At 31.0% G+C, this 10207-nt stretch overlaps 1 pseudogene; it reads right to left on the bottom strand.

Moving 5' to 3' along the window:
• Positions 1–1973: 1973 nt before the first annotated feature.
• On the bottom strand, positions 1974–3733 carry LOC100775846 (putative formamidase C869.04; annotated as a pseudogene).
• Positions 3734–10207: the final 6474 nt, after the last annotated feature.

The following is a 10207-nucleotide window of genomic DNA, read 5'->3' as shown; positions in this document are numbered from 1 at the left end:
GTATATATTTTCTATTTGTATTTATATTGTGGAATATGATTTTATTTGGACATATGTTTTAGTATAATTTTATTTGAGTATATACTTTAGAGGATAATTTTGTTTGGAGTTCACAAAATAAATTTTTATTTAAGAATTATCTATGGATATTTTTAATTATATAAAATATTTGAATAATTTTTGTTGAAAATATTAAAATTATTAGGAAAAAAATATTAGCACTCTCAGTCTTAATATTCATTTGTTATATGGAATATTTTCTTTTAAAGATTAAAATGACTTGCGATATCTTATACTTCCTTTGGTTTTAAATATAAGAAAAATATATACTTTTCTTGATCTCAAATATAAATTTTTTTAACTAACTTTATCTTATTTAATGTTACTATCTCTAAAATATATTTCATTTAATTAAGGTATTAGTTTCAATGACTCTTTCTTATTCTTGATAGTGAGTTCCAATGAAGGATAAGTTGGGAGAAATTATTTTTGAATTGAAATTGATGCAATTAAATGTGGTTAACTATTTTATTTTAGTATTTTTCCTTATATTTGAGATCGAAAGAAGTATTTTTTTCTATGAAATGGGATATCCTATACTTGGAATATTAGTTATTTAATAAAATAAATCATATTTGCCTATTTTTATAGAACAGTTACTTTATAATACATATTTTAAATTCATATGAATATATAGTAAAATATTAATGAGAAATTCATAGTAATAAATCATCATATTTTTTGTCTAGTTAATTACAATATTTATAATATTAATAATTAATATTTATGTTGTTATATTATTATTTTTATACTACCTCCGCTTCTATTTATAAGACCCAACTTTTTAAAGTTACTTATTCTTTTATATAAGACTCAATCTATTATGTTATTTTCATTAATCATTTTTAGACTAAAATATCTCGACTTAAATAGTAGAGATGTTATATTAACATGGATTAAGAAGCATTAATAACAATTTCATTTTTGAAAAAGTATATAAATTTAGAATAAATTTATTGTTATTAACTAAGGCCAGGTGTTGGAATGGTTGTTTAGGCTTGAGTTTAAAAATGTTTAAAAATAACAATCAATTTTTAGTTTTAGTATAAAAAAATTTGAAACCAAGTTTTAAAATGTGATAAATTTAAAATAAACTCATTTCAAAGTTTTATATTATATTAAAATTAGTTTAAAAGTGTTTTTATGTCAGTAACAATGGTGGTGACAACTAATTGTGGTGGTAATGGTGGTGGTGGTGGTAGTAGCGACGATGTTAGTATTGGTGGTGACAAAGATGGTATTAGTGATGGTGACAACGATGACGGTGATAACAGTAATGTCGATAGTGTCGATGGTAATGGCGATGATAGTGGTGGTAGTAGTGTTGGTTTGACAAGCAGTGGTGGCGGTGTGTGATGGTGGTTGCAACAACGTTGGTGGTTTTTGTGGTAGCGTTAATGGAGGTGGTATTAGTATTAGTTGTGGTGATGACAATAACAATACTAGTGGGGGTGGTGATGGTGATAACGGCATTGATAGTAGTGATGATAATGATGGTGGTGATGATGATGGTAACGATGACAGCAATAAAAAGTGTGATCATCAAATGTGAGAAATATATGTTTTTTTAAAAACTAAACTAAATTTACAAAATATTTTTTCTTGATTTTGAAAATGAGCGTAAAAGTGCTTTGAAAATTATTTGAAAATCATTTCAGTTTTATTTTTACTAAACATATTTTGTTTTGAAAATTACATTTAAAAATAAAAAAGTTACAACCATCTCAAATGAGCCTTAAACTAACCATTTTTCTAATCATGATAAATTAATAATTAGGTCTTATAAATAGAAATAAATGTATTACTAGTTTATAAGGATTTAGTTAAAAGCTAGGCAAATGAGTTATGATCAGATTAAATTTATAGACATTATCGTGATCAATTAATTATTACCTTTCCAAGAGACAACTTTTTGCTGATAATAAGTTTGCCGAGGGTCGTGAAGGCAAAACCTCACATGGTTTGAAAGACTTAATTCCATTTTCTTCAACATCTCTCTTCCTTTCATTTCATATGTTCAGGAGTTCCATTGATGGTGCAGTTCCAATCATCCCGAGGTGTGTTAAACCTGGAAATCGTACTCCTATCCAACAGAAACAATATTTATGTGAGTAGCAAAGCATACATGCTGAAGATGCCATATATATAGAGAGGGGTACTAGTAACACGCTTTTTAACAAATTTCTTTTAACACACTTTTTATTAGTTATAATTACTGAAAATTATAAATTTAAGAGAAAAAGTCATTAAATAAGATATAAAACCTAAAAAAAATATGATTTTCATTAAATTTCGATCAATAGGAAAAAATATATTTAAAAAAGTGTGTTTTTAACATTCTTGATATATGTATTAATTCATTCTGAGCTTGTATTCTATCATCACATTAGACGAAAATGATCCATTATTATACTCATCTGGCAAATATTTGGGGCGAATGAGCATATATTCCCTCAAAGTACCATATAGCTATTGTGGCACAAGGAAAATGGTCTGTCAAGAAACCACCTTCATTTTCTCTGTCAAATGTTGCTGTAAAACCCCATTCATCCCCTGGGAGAGGAGGACCTAATTAAGTTGCATATTTCAACAGGAAGCATATCTCCAGTGGGACCGAGCGTTCTTACGTGCACTCAGCAAAATTGTTGGTACACCTAATAATTGCACAAATTTTCCATTTTCCCCTTCCATAACAATTGTGCAAATTTTTCATTTTGCCCTTCCCTAAAAGGGATACGGATTAGCACGAATTAGCTAATCTGTAAGTCTCAATCGAAGTCAAATCTGTGACTTTCGCATTATTAGCACGACGCTTTAACCAACTGAGCTAAAATGTTATGTTATAAAATAAATAATGTTGTTATATATAACACTAAAATTTCTAATGTATATTTAATGTGCATGTAAATTTAAATAATAATTTTTTGATAATTAATTTTGATATAATAATTAATATGTTTAATCTGCAATTGTTGTGTGTACCAATAATTTTACTGGGTGCATGTAGCAACGCCCACTAGGACCCATCATTATCCAGAATTCTGATTGGTCCACTAAGATTATGGACCTGACCCATTTACCCCACCATAACCCAAATTAATTAATTACATAACAAATTTTGATACTTGGAAAAAAAATGTAAGAAAAAAAAAGAAATAGATCATTTCATATATTATCAAATGTTTGGTTTCTATAACTTCCTTGGGTCCTCTTTGTTCATTTCTATCTAGCTAAAACCATATCAATTCAATTTCTTTTTTGACATCAAGAAGCTCATATTATTTCATTCATAAATATAAAATGAATACAACATGAAAATGAAATCAAAGTAACTTTGATAAGCATAAAATCTAAACCCTAACAAGTGAATGAGCTAATAAAACTCCCATATGAGATGTGTAAAGAATTCAATTTCTAACATCAACATCACTGTGGCGACGACATTTGTACTTACAGTTTAGAGATCTATAAATTTTAAGTCTAGTGCTGAATCGTCATCTTTAATGGCGCCTCCTGTCCAATCTGCCATCTCTACCCTAAACACTTCACCGATATTAACAGCCGCCACGTGTGGTATGTGAGGGTGCCATCGGTTATGGAGAGGAGGGTTTTGTTCCCGTGGCTTCTTCTTCAAGTCTATTAGCACAACCATTCTTGGAGTTGGTGGAGCCATATGCATGGATCGGACAAACTGTTATATAGTAGAGTATTTTGTTTCGATCGAAAACGTTGGATTTGGTCTATACTTTAGGTACTGTTATATATTAGTACCAAGTTTAATTAGCATTACGGTGAAGAAGGGGATCATTTTTTTTTTCCATTGGTTGATGGACCACACTTTGGTCACCGAAAATCTTGTAGTCACTGATGAAAGAGTGGTGTGTATTCATTGGCACATATAATATTAAAACTGAATTGGATAGAATAAGTTAGTAGTAATGTTTAGTTAATCTAAGATAACGTTTGCTTGGTGTAAAAATAATCATGTAGGATAACATAACATTATCGATTACTTACATTTTATCATATATTTCACCTAAACTTTATAGAATTTAAAACAACGTTTGGTTGAGTAAAAATGAATGAAAGAAAAATAGTTACAGTTTTTCTTCTTTTAATTGAGGAAAGAATAAAAGAGACGAGACAAGAAAACGTGGGCCATATTACAAATTTTATGTTGTGTTATAACTCTATAATTCTAGATACATGGTGAATTGAGGAAAGAATGAAAGAGACAAAAGCATGACCATTTCTTTTCTTAACTTTGGATACACGGTGGAATTTTGTTAATCCAAGAGTAAAATTATATTTATTTAGTATTTTGATAAAGTAAGATTCGATTGAAGATTTTTATGCATGATAGACTGCTATTAATTGGTGCAGTTCTTCAGAAACTAGAGGATCCTCACTACCTTTCACTACTAAAAAATCCTTTTTTTACCTCGCACATTTTAAGGCGGTTCCCTAGAGCCGCCTTAGAATGTGTCTCGGTGGAATTTTTGTAAATAAAACAAAATTTACTACGACGGTCGTGGACACCCGTCTTTGTTATTACGACACGATGGGTTTTTCATAATTTACACCCTTTCTTCTACTGCGGGTGTTACAAGTAAACCGCCTTTGTATGTTGCCGTTAAACATACAAAGACGGTCATGGCCCAATAACCGCCTTTGTACAGAGAGAGTTACTGCACGTGCCACACACGTGAGTGTGTCTTTTGGATTAGGGCGTGCACGTATTCAATCACTTCTTCGAAATCTCCCACGACGCGCTTGCCCTAGCAGCATCTTCTCTCCTCTGTCGCCATACCTTCCTCCGTTTGCCGTACTCCGCGCTCCTCGTCCGTTTGTGCCTGAGCTCCCATCCATGCCGCCGATGTAACTTCCGTTACCACTCACAAAGGTCGTACATCTTTCCGAGATCAGCTTCTAGTAAAATACCCCTTTTAGTTTTGTACCCCTTTTACAATTTTAACCAACAAAAATACTTAGTTTTTAAACTTTTGAAATGAGGCAGATAACGTGGTTGGCCACCCTCTTGAACTTCAAAAACTTCCACCTCAGGCTCAACAATCTGACTCAACTTCAGGTAGTTTTAATTTTTTTTTAAAAAAAATGATTTCAATTTGTAAAAGTATAATAATAGGTTATGCTAATTGATTTGATTTGCACGCTGTTGCAGCAGGGGTTCAGAGCATTTTTGGTTGTTTTATTGTGTTTATAGTGCCGTGCTTTTTGTCTAATCTAGTGCTGTAATTGCAGAGGGATGACATTGTGAGCTTCCTTCGCTTAACATTGTTCGTAGTGCTTTTGTTAAGGTATGACTAATTTCGCAGTTTTTTTTATCATGTGTCTCAACAATCTTTTTGGTTTTTTGTATTTTAATTCTTAGCAACTGTGTGTTGTCCTTGGTTGGGGTTACATTGTTAGCATTCATGAGCATAATGGTAGCCATGGTTGGTTTGTCCACTAAATTTTCTTCAACACAAAGTAAACCAATATGGATACATCTCATCATTTCATTTCGTGAATTCTTGTTTAATTATGGATCTACAATATATATAGCTGTCTGTTGGTTCCAAGTTCTTCATGCCTGCAAAACATGCTTATTAGTTCATGGATTCCACTTTTACGTTATTTTTCTGGAGCTTGTAATCCTGTAATCCATACTTCTAATTGACAAAGTAGAAAAAATAGATAAAAGGAAGACTTACGAAAACCAATGATTGTTGTATCAGTAACACTTCAAGCTTACCTAACCTTGCTAGGTCAAGTTTAATTATTGTATCGAAACTTTTGACAGTATATAATATTCAAATAGTAAATAAACCAAGAAGTCACTCATACACAGTCAGAAGACTTGGTAGAACCACAAAAACAAGCATCAGGGAACATATTTGTAGGCATCACATTAAAATAATTAAGTACATAGAATTAGTATGAATTATCTTTTTCATAGACAGTGCTACTCAACTAAGTTACATCTCTAAAGCATTAATATCAGGAATTTTTTTAATTAGAAGAGTCAAGAAATTTGAAAAATTGAAAATTGGATAACTTAAATCTCATAGTTGCAACTAATACATAAGAATTTACAATTATGCAAAAGTTGGTAAAAAAATTAAGTAGAATAGTCTCTATTTCTAACTAGGCATTTACACCCACATTTTATCCTACTAAGTACACCAATAAACGAAGCTTCCAAGTATTGTTCACCATAGACAGACAACCTATAACTCTGTTGATAAAGCAAAACCAGCAGTCCCCTGAGAATATATTGAAGCAGTTTATGAATTTCTTACATCTTTGAGTCCAACATATCCTGTCTCAATCCGAGAATTGTTTTCAAATGCTTGGAAAATATTCCAACCCCATTCTTGGTATGTTTTGTTTCCAGTGAAACGCCAAAGGTAGAATAGAGACTCAATTGTTTCAGGCCTTTGGATATTCCACGAGGTACCAACACTCATATCCTACAATTTTCTTAACCTTAGCACATAACATCTTGGGGGATTTGACTAGCAATGTGAGAATTAAAGATTCAAACATGTCCATTGCGAAAGTAATAGTTCTCTCCTGCCAATTTAGTTGGTGTTAATTGGTAGAAATTGTAACAAGTCCATGCAAGCTGAACAATAGGATGCATTGGAATTTAGTATAGTTTGAAAGAAAAATAGCAATTGAAACCAATATATTTCTAGCACAAATTATTAATTATCATCCAAACCATTTCCTTTTTGGAAAAAAAATATCAATATTCAATCAAATGTAAAACCTAAATGTTGTGTGGTTGAAAATGGAAATGGATTATGTTCAGAGTGGTGAAATTTTGTATATTCCTGGCACAATGACTCCAATTGAAGTAAGAGTCGACTTTTAGGTTCAAGTCTTTTACAGATCTAATGATTGATATATATTTTAGGTTCTTAATGATTATTGTATCATTTGTATGCAATGAAGATATTGTCAGCATGTGATGAAGGTGCTAAGAGTGTTGAAATATGGGCAGAATACATTCACTTGATAGATATGCATCCCCTTATGCAGTGATAAGTGGAGACTTTTGGATTTTTTGGCCTGTTGTTTTCCCATTTCTTCAATTTTCCGTTGTTAATATCTGGTTCATTTGGAACAATACCTCCTAGATGCATATAAACACAGGAGGCAACTTAATTATTTTTTAAACAAAAATCTTTTTTCATTTTTTTAAGCTTGTCTCATAAGTTTCTTCTAAAATTATACATAGATAATTCTAAATTTTACATTAATGTAATGGCTAGCAAAGGGTATAAATAAAATGAACAAATAGAGAGAAAAAAATAGAATCAAACCTGTAAAATATTTAGCCTGTGGAAAGATAATCAACAGGTGTTGGAAAAAAGGATGGGAAGGATTTTTTAATCTTTACAATTAGACCTGTCCCATGTTTAATTTACTTTTCATTTTAAAGGATTATAATTATAAAGATTCCAACTGAGGTTAAATTACTAATTCACTTACACATGTATTTATTTTGTGTTTCTACTAAGTTTGGGTTCTTAGGGAGTTTTTTTTTGGAGGAAGCATGTGCTTGGCATGATTTTCTATCTTATCATAGTCCTAATAACGAATGCCTTGAGTTATTCATATTCTAGCAACCTTTAGCTGCTTTTCTCCTTTGGTCAAGATTTATGTATCTTATTGTCAAGATTCACTTAAAGGTCACAATCATAGACTAGCATTAAATGCATTTTATATTTTAAAAGAATTTCTTACGCTTGGTTTTTACCTTGTGTTGTGTGATAGATTTATCCAGTTTCTGCACTCAGAGGATTTCAGTACATATTAGCACTGAAGAAGGCCTTTCCTCATATCTCTATGGTTGCTTCTCAGGGAATAACAATAGGTAGTTTTACAGTTTTTCCTGTTGGGTTATATAGTGAGTGATATTAAGTCCAGGGCCATCTATAACACATTAGGAGAATACTATAGAGATATGGGTAAATATTTAAAATCCCCTCATCTTACAATTATCAAACGTTTTTATAAACTGCATCTGAACATAAATATGGGTCCACGATATACATGGTTCAGGATTATTATGTGTAATATATCATTACCAGCATTAATTCCTGACCATTTTCATGTCTCATCCTCTAATATTTTACTAATAGGTATGCTAGTATTATTTCTCATTCTCAGTGTTGATTTGATTTATTTGCTTGAAGCAACTGTTTTTTCCCCTCAAGGATTTCTGTTTGGAAACCTTCACTCTTCATCATTTTCTTTTGCCAAACATATAGTTTAGAACTTACTAATGGTGAAGTTTCTTGTTAAGTTGATGCATGTAAAAAAAATCAATATCCTATTTGGTTATGTTCTATATTATATTTTTTTTTTGCAAATACTCCTTTTGACGAACTGTTTAAAGCAGCTTATGGAACAAGGTTTTAGAAGAATTTTTCTATGACAACTTTTGATAAATATTTATAATACTAACCTTGTTGTCGTCATCCATATATGTCCAATAGGCATAACAAGTATGCATTTTAATAGTAGATTAAGTTATTGCCATTGGCATAACTATCCAATGTGAATGACTTTCTCTCATATTGCTTGTAGATTCAATTGGGGAATACATTTTGCGAGGAGCATTAGCAGTTGTTTTGTCAGATGCGATATTTGATAAAGATGCAATTGCACAACATGATTTAGATAAGATACAAAAACTTGCACATTCTGCTGCCTTGGTGGGTTTTCTGATATGTGAATAGGTAACACTTTGTACTTTTTAAAATACATTTAGTGGTTGGTTTTTTCTTCTAGGTTTATTCAGAATGGTTGTTTGGCATGACTGTTACATACTTTGATTTTGTGGATCAATGCTTGTACTTTTATTTGTGGATCTTTTAAGGTGTAACAATGCTTGTTTTATTTCTTTGTGGATTACATACTTTGATTTTGACATATGTAAGTTTGTAGTTGTGTAGTGCGTCTTGATTCTAAGTTTCAACGACTTTTTCATTCATTATTGTGCCTCATATTTCAACATTGTGGTTTTTTTTTGGGATGTACTCTTTCTGTTTTTTACTTTAGTTCTTCGTGCTGCACTTGTGTTCCTATGATTACACTTACACCCTTCTTATAAAACATGTAACTATTGTGTTGTAGGAACAAATCAATTTGGTTGAAGTCAAGTATCCACTGGAACTCTTTAAGGTGGGTCAAACTTTGTAATGACTTTAAGTTGATATGTTATTGATGCATGATTGCTCCTCAACACTCTTTGACCATGTCGGTTATGTAGGATGCTTTGCCTGTTCAATTTGATTATGCTGAATCTAATGGTGTTTCATCATATGCATACAGTCTTATGTCTTAATTTTAATAAAATTAAATATTATATGCTACCAATTTTTTTCAACAAACCTTATCGTTTCTCCTTTGTTTGCTTAAACTATACCATGCTTTTCATTATTGTGACTGTGACCTCCAAACATTCTTTTTTTTTTTTTTTGTTTTGAAAAGCATTCCTGTGGTTAATGGCTTTTATTCCGAATATAATATGATTGACAATTACAGTTAATATAGCATTGTGTATTATCTTCTTACTTCTTTAGTTATTTTTGAAATCTTCTGTTTATCATAATCCATATGCTTTTGTGGGTTGCATTTTTAATTGATTATATAATATTTGAAATTGTAATTATATTCTTGTTTTCTTCAGCATGTTCCCTTAACTCATGAGACTTTTTCACAATTAACCATTATACTGGAGATGTAAGCTTGAGAATTTGTATTGTATTACATATAGGTTCAAAATATTTGGTTGAATTTCATTATTTGTACTGTATTACATATAAGCAACGTAGCTTCTTGTACTAATTTAACTTGAGTTTATAAATTTCAAAAAAGTAAAAAAAAATCCTTATTCTACATCGGTTCAATTATAAACGATGTAGAAAATATCCTCATTCTACATCGGTTAGGCGATAAACGATGTAAAAACTCTTCAAATTATACATCGGTTGATTGAAGACCGATGTAGAAACCTTTCCATTAGTGCCCATTCTACATCGGTTTAGTGATTAACGATGTAGAAAATCTCCTCATGCTACATCGGTTGAACGATAAACGATGTAAAAACCTTTCATTTTCTACATCGGTT

This window comes from Glycine max, chromosome 5 (assembly GCF_000004515.6).
Source record: "Glycine max cultivar Williams 82 chromosome 5, Glycine_max_v4.0, whole genome shotgun sequence".
In the NCBI taxonomy this organism is placed as follows: Eukaryota; Viridiplantae; Streptophyta; class Magnoliopsida; order Fabales; family Fabaceae; genus Glycine; species Glycine max.
Note: the sequence above shows the minus strand (reverse complement) of the source record. Positions and strands in the feature narration are given on the sequence as shown.